Below are 18150 nucleotides of genomic sequence, written 5' to 3'. Positions count from 1 at the left end.
AAAGAGTACCAGAGAAACAGACAAGATTGGGAAAAAAGGGGACAATGAAAAAAAAAACAGTGTAAAATGATGGATATAATATAAGTAAATCAATTACAGCATACAAACTAAGCACTTAAACTAACTTATACCTAAACAGTAAAACAATAGAACGTTAGTAATCTTAAAGTACTTAAATGGTAATTACAGTAAATTACAGTGAGCATGTAATATAAACAAAAAGGGATTTACTAACATATTTACAAAATATACAAACTCATTGTGTCCTACCCTAGCATAAAATAAGGGTTAGGTACCACTGAAGTCCATCATTAATACAAGTATGGCAAAACATATACAAAACACATGTGTCCTACCCTAGCATAAAAATAAGGGTAGGTACACTGAAGTACATTATCAGTACAAGTGTGGATGTCCCTAGCAAAAAATAAGGGACAATCCACTATATGATTCAACGGCTAAGGCTATGATTCTTCGAGTAGCCCTGGCGATAGGGTGAGGCATGTTGGATGATGTAGGTAGAAAGGAGACCTGGATCTATACTACAACTACTATACAGTATCAGGGGAAACAATGTTTCCCGCTGCTACTGCTGAAAACTTTAAAGATTCCAAGGACTTTAAATAATGCCGTTTAAAGACTGTCGGGGATTTCATCCAGTATACTTTCTAAGATCCTCAAAGTTCATATGTTGAAAAGAATAAAAATTAATTACTTGAGGTGGCTTACTCCCCTGCATATCATGTGCTTTTGGGAATGACTCAGGGTTGGCTTGTTTAATGAAGTAAAGGATTTGTTGTCTAATACCTTTTAACTGACAAAGTACCACCTTTTTCTCTCATGAAGAGAGCACCTGAGGATCTGAAGAAGTACGAGATAGAAAGGCTCTAAGAGTTGATACTGGGCAGAGAGAAGGATCCTGTGGAAGTGGGATAACCTTCCAAGGAGCCCACCTTGCAAGAGGATCTTCATTTTGGCTAAAAGCTACGATCCGGAGCAAGTAGAATTCTCCATGATGGGAGGAATTCCACATGACCCGCATCCCTGGATAGAGCCGACAGTTCTGAAATTCTAGCTCCTGAGGCTAGGCTTAATAAGAATAATGTCTTCCTAGGAGCATTATGAATGTAAAGATGAGTTGTCGTATCTGAAGCTAGTTTTGAGGACATATTTTAAAGAACCATGAAACTGTAGTAGGCCTCTGAGAAGGTCTAAGTCTAAGCACAGGCTTTGGGGATAGATGTGAAATAAGATTCAGTCAGATCTATCTGAAAACCTACTTGAAAGATTTTCTTCAAAGCTGATTTATGAGTGGTAATAGTGCTAGCTGCTAAACCTTTTTCAAACAAGGATCTGAAAACAGGATATAGCCAGATTAACTGTCATGGTTGTGGTGTTCGATTCTCTCAAGAAAGATGCTAATTTTTTTAACAGCTGAGTCATATTGTCTAATGGGTTGACCTCTCTTTTATCTGATTCTAGGAAGAGAATATTCTGTGGATCAATATCAGCATCTTTATTAGCCGCAAACTTCATGAAGTCCATAAAGTTAGGGTCTGGAGAATTCCTGAGGAAGCGAACACAGTCCTCATTTGTACTGATTGTGATAGCTTGGGATTGGGGCATCCGTTGAGGTCGGAGACCCAATTCCAGAAGAAGAGGATACCAGTTGCTCTTGGGCCAGTCCGGTGCAATCAGAGCTACTATCCCTTTGAAAGACCTTAGTTTGCTTAGGACTTTCAAGAGAAGATTCACTGGAGGAAAACATAAATCTCCTCCACTGATTCCAGTCCAATGACAGGGCGTCCGTGGCATAAGCCAGAGGGTCCAGGTTGGGGGCCACATAGCAAGGGAGCTTGTGGTTCGCTTGTGAGGCGAAGAGATCCACTTGGAGACCTGGGACTCTCAGGCTTACCCACTGGAATGACCCGTCGTCTAGAGACCACTCTGATTCCAGAGGAACTGACCGGACAGGGCGTCTGCTATCACATTCCTTACTCCTGCCAGGTGAGTGGCAGACAGATGCCATTTGTGTTTGTTTGCTAATGCAAAAATGGCTATCATGAACATGATTCACATGCTTGGATTTGGACCCTCCTCTGTTGATGCAATGAACTACCACTGCACTGTCCAAAACTAGCCTTAGATGAGACTTCTTCGGGGGAAGCAGTCTCTTCAGAGTAAGAAATACTGCCATTGCTTCCAACACGTTTATGTGGAGCTGGCGAAATTGAACTGACCAAGTCCCCTGAACCTGTTTGAATTGAGAGTATCCCCCCACCCACCCGGACAGGATGCATCCGTGTGAATGGTTAACACTGGAAGGGGATTATTGAAGGGGTTACTTTCTTGGCTAAGTTCTTTGTTACTTTTGACCAAGGAAGGCCGTTAGTTGATTGCGGAGGATCTGTGGAATTACTGACAACTTGTCTCGATATTTGGAGTTTGCTCTTGACCGCCAAATTCGATTTATATCTTTCAGCCTTGCCTTCAGAAGGATATCTGTTACCGAACGCAAACTGAAGGGATCCTAGGATTCTCTCCTGGTTTCTCCTGACGTTTGTTTGCATTTTAGAAATTGCCTGACAGATTTTGCTATTTCCTTCCGTTTGGCCACTGGAATTGACAGATTGTGGGAAGACAAATCCCATTGGATTCCTAGCCACTGAAAACGAGATTCCGGAGTAAGTCTGGATTTCGTTTTGTTTATCTGGAAACCCCAGATGTTCCAGAAAGTGAACTACCTTTTTGGTGGTGGCTTTGAGACATTCCTCGACTGTTGGTGCCCAGATCAACCAATCGTCGAGGTATGCTGCTACCATGATTCCCTGAGCCCTCAATTGTTGTACAACCACTTCTGCTATTTTTGTGAATACCCTGGGGGTCTACATTCAGACCGAAGGGCATCACTTGAATGAGAATGTTTGATTTCCTAGCCTGAATCCTAGGAATGGGCGGAAGTGCCTGGCTATAGGGATATGATAGTATGCGTCTGTAAAGATCGATGGAGCATGTGACGGGCTCCACGGCGGAAGTAAGGTCCTTACTTGCGGAGAGGGTAAGCATTTTGAACTTGTCGCAAACGAATGAAAGAGTTTAGCTTTGACAAGTCTAAGATTACCCTTCTTTTTGTTGAGCCTTCTTTGGCACGCTGAATAAGCGACCTTGAAATTTTAGATGCTTGACTCTCGCAATAGCTCCTTTCTGAAGGAGTTCTTCCGCGTAATCTGTCAATTCCTCTGACGGTATCTGGTGGAATGATTTGATTGGAGGAGGATCTTTGATCCAACTCCAGCCCAATCCTTTGGACACTATGCTCTGTGCCCAATTGCTGAACCCCCACCTGTGGCGGAAGAGGAACAGCCTCCCTCCTACCTGGGGAGCCTCATTGTTGATGGGCGGGTGGCCACCACGCCCTCCTCTGAACTGCCTGCTCCTTGTCGCCCTTCCTGCGCCACGCTGACGAAAGTAACCTCTCGCCCTACCTCTCGGCTGTTTGTAGCCTTGAGCCTCATATGAAGGGTTGAAGGCCGGCGAGATAGCGTAGGAGGTGGATGGCTGAGATTGAGGGGGCAACAGGAGGATAGGCTGGTTCTGCTTCGAACTAGCAGGTTGTCCTTGTTGGGTAACTGGGACCGCCTGCACAAATTGCTGCTGTTGCTGGTGTTTCTGATACGGCTGGAACCTCTTACCAACCTTCTTCGGTTTCTTGTACCAGCAGTGGGAACGGAATCTTGGTTTCCTCTTCGAGGAAATACCCCACCTAGCTCTAAGGCTCTGGTTGAGCCTAGCAGCTTCGTGGTGTACTTCGTTGACACAGCGGACTCTGGGAAGAGATCCGCTCCCACATGCTAGAGGCCAAGAGTCTATTCGGCTCATGCCTAATAGTACATTCTTGTAGAACATGCTTTCAGGCAGTTCCTCCTAGCCTGGAAGAAGTCAAAAGCGTCCGTTAGTACCGTCTGGAACTGAGATTTCGCCAAAATCTTGAACAGCGGTTCCCGTAGCATAAGAGGAGGGCAGCCATTTACCGTAATTATAAAGGAATTGAGGGACCTGCCAAACCTGGTTCGCGCATCAAACTCCGCCTGGATTAGGGAATCCGGCAGTCTTGGTAGCTTCTCGCCGAACTGGTCCATGCGCAGTCCGTTTGAGCTTACCCAGCGTGAATGTAGCTGGCAAGTTCTCCCACAATTCTCCGAAAGCTGGGAAGAGCGGAGAAGTAGACTCCGCCTCCCTCAACTGTGGGATGGGCTCATCCTTGAGGACTGCCTGAAGGGACTTCTCCACTAATTTCGTGGCGAACGGAAGAGAAACATCCTCTTCCGTCGCGAAAATAGTGAAGGGACTCTTGTAGGCCTGGAGTTTAGTATTCGTACACTCCCAGTCCTCAAGGCAGTGAACCCATTCCCGCTGAGCATGATCTCTACTGTATAGTACCGACTCTCTAGAGATCTTGTCTTCCCTAGTGAGAGCCGTTACGGTCAGCCTAGCATAACCAATGAAAGGCTGCGTCAGACCTGGAGGGTAAAACTCGAAGTCCTCAATCCTTCGAGTCCCACACTCCGGGATAGAGATCATCCCATCCTTGAAAGGAGCGTAGGCAGCTACTCTCCATGGGTTCTCCATGGAGAAAGCTGGCAGAGATTCGTATGGCGGGAGTTGGAGAATCCCAGTGCTTGGCGCTGGGGAGACTGAAAGAGGAACCTGAGATAGCCCAGCTACTCGGTCCTCATTTTCTCTAACCCTGTTAGAGAGGTCCTTGGATTGATTGGCCTGATTGAGACAGAGTGCTCGACAACTGGTGCGAACATCTGGCTCGAATCTCGTCCCCAGGGCGGAGACTTGCGAGCCAACCAGCTCGCCCACTGTTGCATCACCACTGCTGAGAAAGCAGAGGGATCAAAGGTGCTAGGCCCTGCTCCTCCTACCGGCGTAGCCGGAGTGGAAGCGGTGGGGCGGGAGAAGGCACTGGCTCGGCGGGAGCGCGAGCCTTCTCCTTAGAAGCCTTGCTTCTAGAGCTCTTCGTGAGAAGAGCTCGGCTTCGCTTTCACCGCATCGGCGTAGGAAGTCGACGACTTCCTAGCCGAAGAAGACGAAGACGACTTCCTCGAAGTTGTCTTGGCCAGAGTCTTCGGTTCTCTCTGTCCCTTCACCTTTGGGGGTACAGAGAGAGCGGGAGAGCGGGTAGGGACCTCAGATCCCACAAAGCCGTGAAATGAAGCACTGGAAGAAGGGACAGGAGAATATAAACCAGGACCACCCAAGGAAAGACCTTGGGCGCCGACACACCTACCTCAACCAACAAATCATCCACCCCTACCGCCATAGGCTCGATGTTAAGGTCCAGGGCAGCGACGTCCGGGACCGACTCCTGGGAGGCTACGACCCCAAAGGATTGCTGGAGGTCTTGCTGGATGGAGGCTATCAGAGGGGCAGCGGACAAGGGGTCAACGTAACCGGTCGACTTGCCCGGGCCGGGAAGATCTGGACGCCAGCTTCTTATCCAGAATGTAGGGCTGGCCTTTGGCGGCGTTCTTCCCGAAGCCGCCCACGCCCACGCTTTCAGGGTGGCGAGGGCGACTTCCCTCACACCACGTAGCCTGAAAGAAAAGCGGGATTAGCTTCCAGTGGCGGAACGGGGTTAACAAGCTTATGACTAAGGGTTGTTAGTAAAATGATAAGGAAGCCTATAACGGACTTACCCCATCTCCCAGCTGACCAACCAAGGTCGTAGCAAATGGCGCAGGCTTCTGGGTGCCAGACGATCATCTCATTGTATGACGTGGCACAGGGGCGTGAGACCTGCACTCATCGTGTCCGCAGGGGTCGTACAACTCGCGTTGCACGCTGGGACCTGACAGTTGGTAGCCTGTAAGTGGAAAGATACTGAGTACCAGGTAAACACTTACAGTCTAACAGGTGCTCCGCTGGTGCCGGAGCGATAAAGTTAGATTAACCAGAGCCCCGCCAAAATACGTGTGGTAACTAGGTTGGTTGTGTGCTCTAGGCTATAGCTCCGCTGATGGCGGGGACACAAAAGGAAACCAACCAGGAGTGGTGGTAAATGAAAACCACGACGGAAAATGGCGGGGATGGTAGATAAAAATATATCATATTACACAATTCATTGTAAAATTAGGGTATATCCTTAAAATAATAATAATACAAACCTCCCTCCGCCCGTCTACTAGAAGAGTGCGCGGGTAAGAAGCAGCTCCCTTCCGGTAGCGGGGGAGAGATGTAAGGATATAGTAGGCAAGCAACCGACCACTAGAGGTGCCCGCCCCGCCCGCTAGCGGAGCCAGTAATCTATAACCAAAGGTGCCCGGCTGCGACGGAAGGCTCCTTTCGTATAGCGAGGGAGGTGGCTGAGCAACTGGGGAGGGGGGGAGGAAGGTCTCGGTGTAACACGGCGGGAGCGAGAGAGGGGGGAGGGATGGCCTACTCCTCCCCGCCTCACCGACTACCCGCACGGAGACCCGGTACCTCATGAGGGTGGTCGCCCTATACCCCCCCGCTGGGAGGAACCCCTGGTCGCCTCAGAGAAGGAGTGAGAGAAGGCAACTGAGGTTGTCATGACAACCAAGGGGTCCCCCCAGCTCGTCCCTATACCAGAAGGGGAGGGCGGGGGTAGGGTAAGGTGCGATGGAACACGTGACCGCAAGTGGCCTAGGCCGCGCGCAACACAACCGTGAGAGGGCCACGTGAACAGCTGTACCAATACAAGGAACAAGCACCTAGCTAGCCTAACACCCTAAATATAATAAATTATCATCGAAAAGATGGAAAAGACACTTTTAGTAAAAGAGAAAGAAGCCCAGGAGGAGGCAGACTGTTCCAAGAAACAGAAGCCTACTCGGAGCCAGCGATAGCCGATGAAGAGCAAGAGCCGGATGCTGGGCCGGAATAATCATAATAATAGCCCTAAATACCAAACTAAGAGAAATGGTAGAAGGGCAGAACTAGCTAAAACTCGATGTAAAAACAATGAAACGTAATATAGTAAGCCCATAAGTATAAGAAGTCCAGTATGGAGGACCGGGAATTCTTACGAGGCAGCATGGCGCCGCACGAGACAACCGGGAACCGTATATGACCTATTAAAAGGAAAATACAGGTACCCGAAGATAAAATGAGGCAAAATATTTACTTATGAGTTACTTAACTTAGCCGTGGCAATAGCAGAGCGTTCCATGGTAATAAAAAGAGAGATAAATCCAGAAATAGCACAGCACAAGGGAAAATCGCGTCTTGACGCTAGCGCTAAAAATTAAGGATGTCCGCTAGGGGCGCTGCTGTCCGTGGCGTCCTAGTAGTAGTAGTAGCAGCTGCATCGCCCGTTGGTATCAGCTCTCTCTTGGGGGGAGGGGTTCTGATTGGAAGTTCTAATTGGTGATTGTCTCGTGGTAGTGTTCCACACTCGCCCCTATTATCATACCGACACTTCTTTTTAAGAGTGAGCGAGTCAGTTTACTGACATTCTTAATTTTGTTTTTCTCTGGTAATTTTAGGTTAATTTTACCTAGAAAGAATGATATTAAGGATCCTTTCATAGGCCGACACGAGCTGAGCCCAGAAATGCATGGTGTTGTTTTGTTAATTATGCATCTTTTCCATAAATCCTTTAAAAAGTTATACATTACTTCACTGTATCCAATAATATTGTATGTATTCTGCATATTATTGTATTAAAATACTACAGCAAATTAATCTAAGCTAGTATTCAGCGGAGCAGCCAATGTTTCGGTTTTTCAAACAAATCAGCTGGATGGCGAACACGAGTTTGTTTTTGCCATATTTAATGCAATTCTGAGCGAATTTTCTTTGCTTATAGTTGGCATAAACGAATATCTAGATACTTGACTTATAGAGACAAGGTTATTTTTCCTTATACGACGTGTTTTTTAGGTGGAAATAATGAATTGAATATGTCCCTCGTTGTGATTGTAAACTTTTTTTTTTCGTTAACAGATTACGTTTGGCGGCATGTTTATTGTGTATATTACGTGATTCCGTTCTCAATTTTCCTTTATATCATCGTAATACGAACTTTACGTTATTTATCTTATATCGGCGTGAAACTAACAGTAATTAATTAATTAATAATAGGTGTTAGTTTTTTTCCGACCTCTGAGTCTCAAGTAGACTCTTCTCGGGCTGGTTTTCTCAGGATCAATCCTGAGAAAAAAAAAAAAAAAATTAGACCTTTATTTAGAAACCCTCTTATTTAAAAAATTTATGATTTATTAATTGAAAAATCCCTGCTTCCGCAAGAAAATTTTTTCATTTCGACTCCGCAGATAAATAGATCTTTGCTGGTCCAATTTGGGCACTCAACAAGCAAATGCTGTACTGTCATGGGTGTTCGACATCTGTACATTCACTGGGTCATGTATGGTGTTGACATCAAGTGACCATGTGATAATCTTGTGTGTCCTATACGTAGCCTTGCTAGGATCACCTCTTTTGCTCTTTCCTCTTGTGAGGATGTCCTCCATGCATAGACTTTCAGTTTTATATTTTTAAGTTTTATTTGTTGTTGGCACCGAGGCCCATTCTCTTTCCAATCCTGGTAAATTAATGTTTTAACTGATTTTACCCAGTCTGACACTGGGCATATGAAATTGTTGGAGGGATAGTGCAGGCTAATTTGGCAGCAGTATCTGCATATTCATTTCCTTTTATTCCACGTGTCTGGGATCCAACGATTTTCATTGATATTCCTGATTGGAGGAGTGATGAATTTTTATTTGTTTGAATTTCCTGTACTATTTGGTTTCCTGGTTTATACTGTTTTATTGTATCTATAGCTGCTACGTGAGTCACTGAAAATAACAGAGCCACTTGCTTTTGCCTCAGATATCATATCTAGAGCCATCTGTATGGCTGTGACTTCAGCAGTAAATACTGATGATATTGAAGGTAGGCTTTTTTTTACTTAACATATTTTTCGAATATGCAGATGCTCCTACTCCAACATTATTTTTGGAGCCGTCTGTATATATCATAAATTTGTCGCCTTTTCTTCTAATGTGCTCCAAAGCATGTTGGCGTACATTTCCGTACTTGTCATTTGTTTTTTGAGTAGGTAAGACAGGGAGGTACATATCTTTACTCTATTTAAATCCATGGTGGTGGCAATTCCATTGGTGGGTGAAAAATTGGATTCATATTATGTATGTTCATTATGTATCCTAGCTCTTTTGGGAAAGAGCTAGTACTATTAACTACTGTTACTTGATTACAGTTTTGGAAGCAGTAAGTTGCAGGAGACGATCCCGCTTGCATTGAAAGACCTCTTTGTATTGTTATTAAATTACGGTGATGTTTTAAGGGCAAAACACCTGCCTCCACCACAAAAGTGAGTTTGTTGGGGACGATCGGAAAGCTCCACTGTGCCCAACAATTGCCGCAAAGCGCCTTCATGGTGCACTGCATCGAGAGATTTTAATGCAGATTCTGAGGCGGATGAATATATTGGACAGCAGTAATCTTTATTATGGATAAGACTGTTGCCTTATATATCATTAATAAAATGTCTCGCTTGCTCCCCAATTAGTGTGTGATAACTTTTTTAATATGGCAAGGGCTTGATGCCCTTGGCTTAATGTATTTGATGTGCTCTTTCCAATTTAAATGTTGATCAAATATTACTCCTAGATACTTGATTTTTGTACAAAATTGTATTTCAGTGCTATAAAGATGCAGTTTTGATTGTTTGTTCTTCATCCACCTTTTGTCTTTGTAGAAGACGATTGCTTTTGTTTTATCAGTTGAAAATTTAAATCCAACTTGAATTTGCCCAAACTACATATATTTGAAATGGCAGTACTGAGAACTCTCTGAGCATGTCTCAGATTACTACTCGTATAGTAATGACAAAGTCATCAACATATAAACTGTTTTTTACACCACTTGGTAAATTTATAGTAATGTCATTGATTGCTAAAGCAAACAATGTACAGCTCAAGACACTACCTTGAGGATTCCTTCTTCCAGTTTATAGGTTACTGAGTAGGAATTTTCTACTCTTACTTGAAAAGTTCTGTTTGTTAAGAAGTTCTTAATAAATATTGGTAAGTGGCCTCTTAGTTCCTTAGAGTGGAGTTTTTTGCATGATGTTATGTTTCCATGTTGTATCGTATGCTTTTTCTATATCAAAAAAATATAGCTACTGTTAATTTCTTTTGTTCAAAAGCCTTTTTGATATGATCTTCTAAATGTGTTAAGGGATCTAGGGTTGATCTGCCAGCTATTGAACCAGATTGTGTTGGTGTTAAAATGGATTCTTTGTTATTACATACGTTAATCGTGCATTAACCATTTTTTCTAAGATTTTGCATAGGCAACTTGATAGAGGATATCGTCTATAATTGGATGGATTACTTGCATCCTTTCCTGGTTTGTTTATTGGAATAATTTATTGCATGTTTCCATTTATCAGAAAGACACGTTTTAGCCAGATACTATTGTAAAATTTTAATAAATATGATTTAGCTATAGGAGCTAATTTTTCTATCATTTCAAATGATATTTTATCATATCCTGGTGCAGAGGGATGACAAGAGTTGATGGCATTATCTAGTTCATCCATGTTAAAAATATAGTTATATTCCAGGTCTTCAAGAGTTTCAAAATTGAGTATTATATTTTCTTTTTGTTTTCTGATACTTTGAAAATGTGTATCTAGGCTGGAGTAAGCACTGATGTTTTCAAAATGTTTCCCAATTATGTTTGATATTTCATAAGTATCATGATATATTTTTCCATTAAATGTATTGCACTTCTTGGAGGTCTTATATGTTTTCCATTGATTTTCCTTATCTTTTGCCAGACATCCCTTGTGGATGTGTTTAAGATATGTTTGAGACATATTCCTTCCATGATGCGATTTTTTCAGCTATTACCGTTTTTCTAAATTTGGCTGTATATTTGTATATAGTGGTTTAATGTAATTGTTGATGTTTGTTATAACTTTTGTTTTGTTTAATATGTTTATACTATATGGGCATTTTGTTGAGTGATTTAAGGCGAGTTTGAGTCTGTTTAGATTGCGACTCAATATATGTTTTATTTACTTAATGTTGTTAATGTTGGATTCCACCATGGGACAGGGGATTTTGTGGAATGTGTTTTGGTTTTTGGAATACTTTTATCTGCAGCATTTATTATGAAGTTTGAGAGGATTCACATGTAGTATTGTGATCTTCATTATGTGGAATGGTGGTATGTTTCGTGTGTATAGGAAATATTTATCCCAGTTAGCTTTTTGGATATTATATCTTGTAGGTGCAATATTTTTGACATTACTTAAGTAGTTCAGAATGATTGGGAAATGGTCACTTGTGTATGAATCGTCTAGGACGTTCCATTCAAATTTCTCCGCTACATCATTTGAACATAATGAAATGTCAATTGAAGAAAAGGTTAGGTGTGTATTTGAAAAATATGGTTGGAACTTCACTTCATTGAGGACAATACGGTTGTGTTTCATTATAGTATTCTCTATGTTATTCCGGATGTGTCAGTGGGGTTATTAATATCCATAATGGATTATGTGCATTAAAATCTCCTACTATAAGTAGTGGTTCCTGTATACTTTTGCTAATAAGTTCAGAAAAATCACTGAAATTTGCATTGAAATTTGGTTGGTTATATAAATTACAAATAGTAATTTTACTTTTATCAGGCATATACAGTTTTTCTGGGCTCAGTTTGCGTCGCTGCGCGAAATATCCTTTAATCCATTATTTCTAAGGTAAATGTACTTACCAAAAGAAACAGCAACGGTTTGCCCAGCCTGTTTCGGCTGTTCCGTTGGTGCAGGCAGCCCAACCCTCTACCTCCAAGGCTCAATCACAGCCTATTTATGTGATTTCCCCCCAGCCTCAACCTTCCACTCTTACGCTGTCTCCCCAACCTTCAACCAAGTGTTCGAAGACCAGGCCTTTCAGAAGTATGACCGCTCGGGTAAGGGAGGCAGAGGTAAGCGATCCTTTCGTCAGAGAGGATCGGGAGGGTCCCTTAATAGAGGAAAGCACTTCAGGGGAGCCGCGGAGGCTACCAAACATCATGAGGACTTCCAGTAGGAGGGAGGCTGTTTCTCTTCCGCCACCGTGGGGATTCAGCAAATGGGCACAAAGCATTGTGTCGAAAGGCCTGGGTTGGAGTTGGGTGGCGAATCCGCCCACACCCAGACCTTTCCGCCAACTTCCATCCAAAGAATTGACGGAGTATGCGGAGGACCTCCTTCAGAAAGGAGCAATAGCGAGAGTCAACAGATTAAAGTTTCAAGGGCGCTTGTTCAGCGTCCCAAAGAAAGGCTCACAAAAAAGAAGGGTAATCTTAGACTTGTCCCGTTTAAACTTGGCCATTCGCTGCGACAAGTTCAAGATGCTCACCATCTCGCAGGTGCGGACCTTACTTCCCCGTGGGGCCGTCACCACCTCTATCGATCTTACAGACGCATACTATCATATCCCTATTGCAAGACACTTTCGCCCGTATCTGGGCTTCAAGATAGGAGAGCAGGCATTCTCCTTCAAGGTAGTTCCCTTCGGCCTCAACGTATCACCCAGGGTGGTTCACGAAGTTGGCGGAAGTGGTCGTCCAACAACTAAGATCGCAAGGGATTATGGTAGTAGCGTATCTCGACGATTGGCTAATTTGGGCTCCAACAGTCGAGGAATGCCACAAAGCAACACTGGAAGTAATCCGGTTCCTGGAATATCTAGGCTTCAAGATAAACAGGACCAAATCAAGACTCACTCCGGAGTCAAACTTCCAGTGGCTGGGCATTCAATGGAATCTATCCTCCATACTCTGTCGATTCCATTAGCCAAGAGGAAAGAAATAGCGAAGTCAGTAAAGCAATTTCTAAGACACAAACTTGCGTCAAGGAGAACCCAGGAAAGGATTCTGGGTTCACTCCAGTTTGCATCAGTGACAAACATCTTGATGAAAGCCAAACTGAAAGACTTAACCAGAATCTGGCGCTCACGAGCAAATGTCAGGTCCAGGGACAAATTATCCTCAGTCCCTCAGGTTTCTACGGAATCGTCTTCGCCCTTTGGGCAAAAGTCAAGACTTGTCAATATCAGTACCCCTTCAGTTTCCTCCTCCGGGGATTACCATCCACACAGACGCTTCGTTAAGCGGTTGGGGAGGATATTCTCAGTTCAAGAAGGTTCAAGGAACCTGGTCACCCCAGTTCCGTCAGCTTCACATAAACGTACTGGAAGCAATGGCAGTGTTCTTGACTCTAAAAAGGTTACGTCCGCCAAAGAACTCTCACATAAAGCTAGTCTTAGACAGCGCAGTGGTAGTCCATTGTATAAACAGAGGAGGCTCCAAATCACGTCATCTAAATCATGTCATGGTAGCCATCTTCTCCCTGGCGGACAAGTTCAGTTGGCACCTCTCCTCCACCCATATAGCTGGAGTGAGAAACGTCATAGCAGATGCTCTATCCCGATCAGTTCCTCTGGAGTCGGAATGGTCACTGGACAACAGTTCGTTCCAATGGATTCTTCAGAGAGTTCCAGGTCTACAAGTGGATCTCTTCGCATCCCAAGCGAACCACAAACTCCCATGTTATGTGGCCCCCAACCTGGACCCTCTGGCCTATGCCACGGACGCCCTGGCCCTAGACTGGAACAACTGGGAGAAGATTTATGTCTTCCCTCCAGTGAATCTTCTCCTGAAGGTACTGAACAAACTCAGGACATTCAAGGGTCAAGTGGCTCTAGTAGCCCCAGACTGGCCGAAGAGCAATTGGTACCCCCTAATTCTGGAACTGGGTCTTCGTCCTCTTCGAATTCCCAATCCCAGGCTCTCCCAGTCAGTACAAACGAAGACTGTGTTCGCTTCCTCAGGTAATTCTCAAAACCCTAACTTTATGGATTTCATGAAGTTTGCAGCTAAAAGAGATGCGAATATTGATCCTCAAAAATATTCTCTTCTTGGAATCTGATAAAAGAGATTCAACTTTGAGACAGTATGATGCTGCAGCAAAAAGTTAGCAACCTTCCTGAGAATCAGTATTAGATTATGACCCAATCAATTCAGCTATATCCTTTTTCAGGTTTTTATTTGAAAAAGGCTTAGCAGCTAGCACTATTACGACAAACAAGTCAGCCTTGAAAAGATTTTTCAATGGGTTTCAGCATAGACTTGACAGACTCCTACTTCTCGTCTATTCCCAAGGCTTGTGCTAGACTTAGACCTTCTGTAAGGCCTACGTCAGTATCATGGTTCTTAATGATGTTCTAAAGCTGGCTTCAGAAACTGATAATGACACATGTTCATTTATAATGCTCTTAAGAAAAACTCTATATTAAGCTTGGCTTCAGGAGCTAGAATTTCAGAACTGTCGGCATTATCCAGGGATCCGGATCATGTTGAATTTCTTCCCACAGGGGGAAGTTCTACTTTCTCCGGAACGTAGTTTTATAGCAAAGAATGAAGATCCGTTGATGAGTGGGAACCATGGAAGGTTGTACCCCTTCCACAAGATATTTCTCTTTGCCCGTATCGACCTACGAGCCTTTTCTGTCCAGGACCTCCTCATCCTCATCGGGTCCTCTCTTTAACAGAGAAAAAGGTGGTACTTTATCTATTAAGGCATCAGGCAGCAGATCCTGTACTTTATTAAGCAAGCCAATCCTGACTCCTTCCCTAAAGCACATGATGTCAGGGCAGTAGCCACCTCAATTAACTATTTCCAGCATATGAATTTCGATGACTTGAAAAATATACTGGATGGAAATCGCCGACAGTATTTAAACGTCATTACTTAAGTCCTTGGAAGCTCTGAAATTTTCAGCAGTTTGCGGCGGTAACATAGTTTCCCCCGACTCTGCTTATCTTAGTAGAAGATCCAGTCCTCCTTTCTACCTATCTCACCCACGTTCGTCTATACCTGCCATGTTCATCTACGTTTACCTTGAGTCTTAGCTGCTCTTATGATGGTATAGTGGGTGCCCCTTATTTTTTTGCTAGGGTCACTCACATTTGTTGTATATATGATCTCTTGGATGTGATCCCCTTATTTTTATGCTAGGGACACATAGTATTTACATGGTTACGGGTTTTGTGTATTAAGTCATATACATTCCCTTTTATTTTATTATTGAAGTTTGTTCTATTCAAGTTATTGTTATAATTGCTTTCAGTTCTTTGTACATAATATCTATACACAGATACTGATTTCAACATATATTCCATGTAAGCTCTGTATATATGTTAAATTTAAGTTAATTTTAAGAAATATTATTAGCATTAAGTTAAATTTAAGTTAATATTTCTATTTTTGTATCAGTGTGTATATGTATATTTATTAGCAATTATATTTCTTCATTTTATGTTATCTTTTTTTATTTGAGACCCTTTTTTGTCTTTTTGTTTTTATTCTTTACAATCTTGTGCTATTTCTCTGGTACGATTTCGCGCAGCGACGCGAACTGAGCCCAGAAAAGGGGGGATTTTGACGTAAGGAAAAATCTATTTCTGGGCGATTGGTTCGTGTCGCCAGCGAAATCCCGCCCTGCCCATCCCTTCGCTCAAGATTGTCTGCTAACTTCAGGATGGCCACCAGAGGCGCAGCAGTCGGCAGCATGGGATGGAGTAGTAGTAGTTGCTGCCCACTCTGTGGGTCGGCTCCCCTCTTGTGGGGATTTTGTAGTGGGAGATTTCTATTGGCAAGCGGTTCGTGGTAGTGGTCTCACTCGCCATAGTGTTCATACCGACACCCTCGCTTGGAGGGGTGAGCGAGTCAGTTGTACTGACCTTTTCTTTATTTTATTTATTTTCTCTGGTATGTGTTAGTACATTTACCTTAGAAATAATGGATTAAAGGATATTTCGCTGGCGACACGAACCAATCGCCCAGAAATAGATTTTTCCTTACGTCAAAATCCCTTAATTGATGTTATTTGATATGGCATAGATGGTATGTCAACAGGTTCATATGTAATGCTATTTTGAACGTATATGGCTGTGCCTAATTTTCCACCGTCAGTTGGTGAATAACAGGCAATTTTATAGTGTTGGATATTTGTAGGGTTACTTCCTATATGTTGTAGACATATGCACATTGGGTTGTGGTCTCGTATGATTCTTTGTAATTCACCCAGACGTAGTCGGGTACGAGACCATTTATTCCATTGAATGATTTTATATTCCATTATTGGGAGGAATTGGTTGTTAAATTCTGTAAATTGATTGCTGATTTTACTTTATCTCGTAGTTTATATGCATTTGAATTTATTTGTGGTTTTTTAATCGTTGTATTTGTATGTTGGTTATTAGATTCTGCAGTTGTTTGTTTTTCATAGTTGAATATTATTAAGTCTATTTTTGATTTTATAATTTCCTTTTTGTGTTTTTAAGGATTCAGAACATAATTCGTTCTCATGTTGGTGTGTTAAAGGCATCTCCTATTTGGTAAAAATTGTCAATACAATTTCGTACTGTGTCCTCTGTCTTGGTAGTTAGTTGGTTATATGTACTTACAAAGCATTCATTACAACCACAAGATGAAGCATGTTTGGTAATGTTAATTATTGGTTCAGAAGTTTTTGGTCTAGCTTTAGAAATTTCTGGTTTTGTAATTCTATTGTTCCTTTTCTGTAGTGATAAGGACTGTTGGTTTGAGGGGTTATTTGTTTTGTTGTTGTTAATGGGATATTTCGGTCTTGTGGATGGTTGGGGGTGATAGTTATATTTTGGTTTGGTTTAATGGTATGATTTTCATTAGTATTATTTGATGGAAATTGTAAGAGTGATCTTTATTGTCCAGATGTTGGCTGTTTGATTGAGATTGAGGGTAATTGTGTATTTCCACTTGTGATGAGGTTAGTTTAATATCTTTTTTAAAATGTTCTCCTGGTGTAGTTGGAGTCTCTCTGGATTGATTGTAATTTTCAATATTTACTTTTTTTCCCTTAGGTGGGGTTTCTTTCTAGAATTCTTTTCTTTTTGCCAGTTCGATTATCATCATTATTTAATTCTTCTTTTATTGGAAGTTCTTTTCCATGGATAACTGAATCATCTATGTTGGTGGTGGTATTGGTTGTTGTAATATCACTTTTATTTTGGGTTTCAGTATTATTGGTATGAAATCCAGTTTCCATGTTTATACTATCTTGTTTGTCATTGTGCTGTTTGATGTCTTGATTTTTAGTCACATTTGAAAAGGTGGGGGTTTTTGGATGGATTGTAACTGCCTCTTACTTTTAGCTCAAGTCTGGCTTCCATGACTGACATTCTGTCCTATTTATTAACAACACTGAAGTTCTGTGTTATTATTGGTAAAATGCAACTCCTTAGATTTTGCGTGATGGGCTAGTCCACAATTAATACATTTTGATTGATTACAGTTTTCCAATTAGTGGTATGGTCATCTGATGCACAGACTGCCACATATAGCTTTATTACGGCATCTTTTTTATGTGTGTCCATACCTTGAGCACTGTGTACATTGTAATGGTTTAGGAACAAAAGGACGAACTTCTCTATTTTGTCCAAGAATTTATTTTAAATTTTAATGGTAAGTCTTATTGGCCTGTAAATTTTATTTTGGCAATGTTGATATTTTTACTTTTATCTTTCCTACTTGAAATAGAGTATATTTCTAAATCGTGGATATTGTTATATCTCAATTTTTAGGGAGTCTAGCAATAGTTGTTTTGAAGGAAGCTCCTGCTCGCTATTGGGTAGGATGACTGTACCCTGTACATAATTCAATGTTTCATGGCTTGTAATTATTACCTTTATATTATTTATTTCTGTTATACTTAAAAAGGCAGTGGACTGCTTTTTATTGGTTACTTGGATAAGCCATTCATTGTCCTTGATGTGTCTGCATTCCATGTCTTGTGTTGGATATATGTTAAGTAATTTGTTTTCTAGCATCGCTGCTGAGATTTTGTTGTCAGCTTTGAGGACTAGAAATCTTGACCAATTATCTGGTCCAAAGAGGTCATCAAAAAATGTACCAATGTGGGATTAAGTCAGTAATTTTTGTTTCTTTTTGGTCCTTGTTTTATGTATGTTGCTTGTCTATTAGATTTTTATATTTTCTGTATTGCTGGGAGGATTATTTGTCTCTAATTCAGAATTATTGTTCATCATATATGGTTCCATTGT

General features: G+C 42.1%; 1 protein-coding gene across 3 annotated transcripts in view; it reads left to right on the top strand.

Moving 5' to 3' along the window:
• Nucleotides 1-18150, top strand: part of LOC135213203 (cell division cycle protein 23 homolog) — a 98555-nt gene that overhangs the window by 50693 nt on the left and 29712 nt on the right. The window lies entirely within an intron of this gene.

Source organism: Macrobrachium nipponense, chromosome 42, assembly GCF_015104395.2.
Source record: "Macrobrachium nipponense isolate FS-2020 chromosome 42, ASM1510439v2, whole genome shotgun sequence".
NCBI lineage: Eukaryota > Metazoa > Arthropoda > Malacostraca > Decapoda > Palaemonidae > Macrobrachium > Macrobrachium nipponense.
This window is presented reverse-complemented; position numbering and strand designations above follow the sequence as displayed.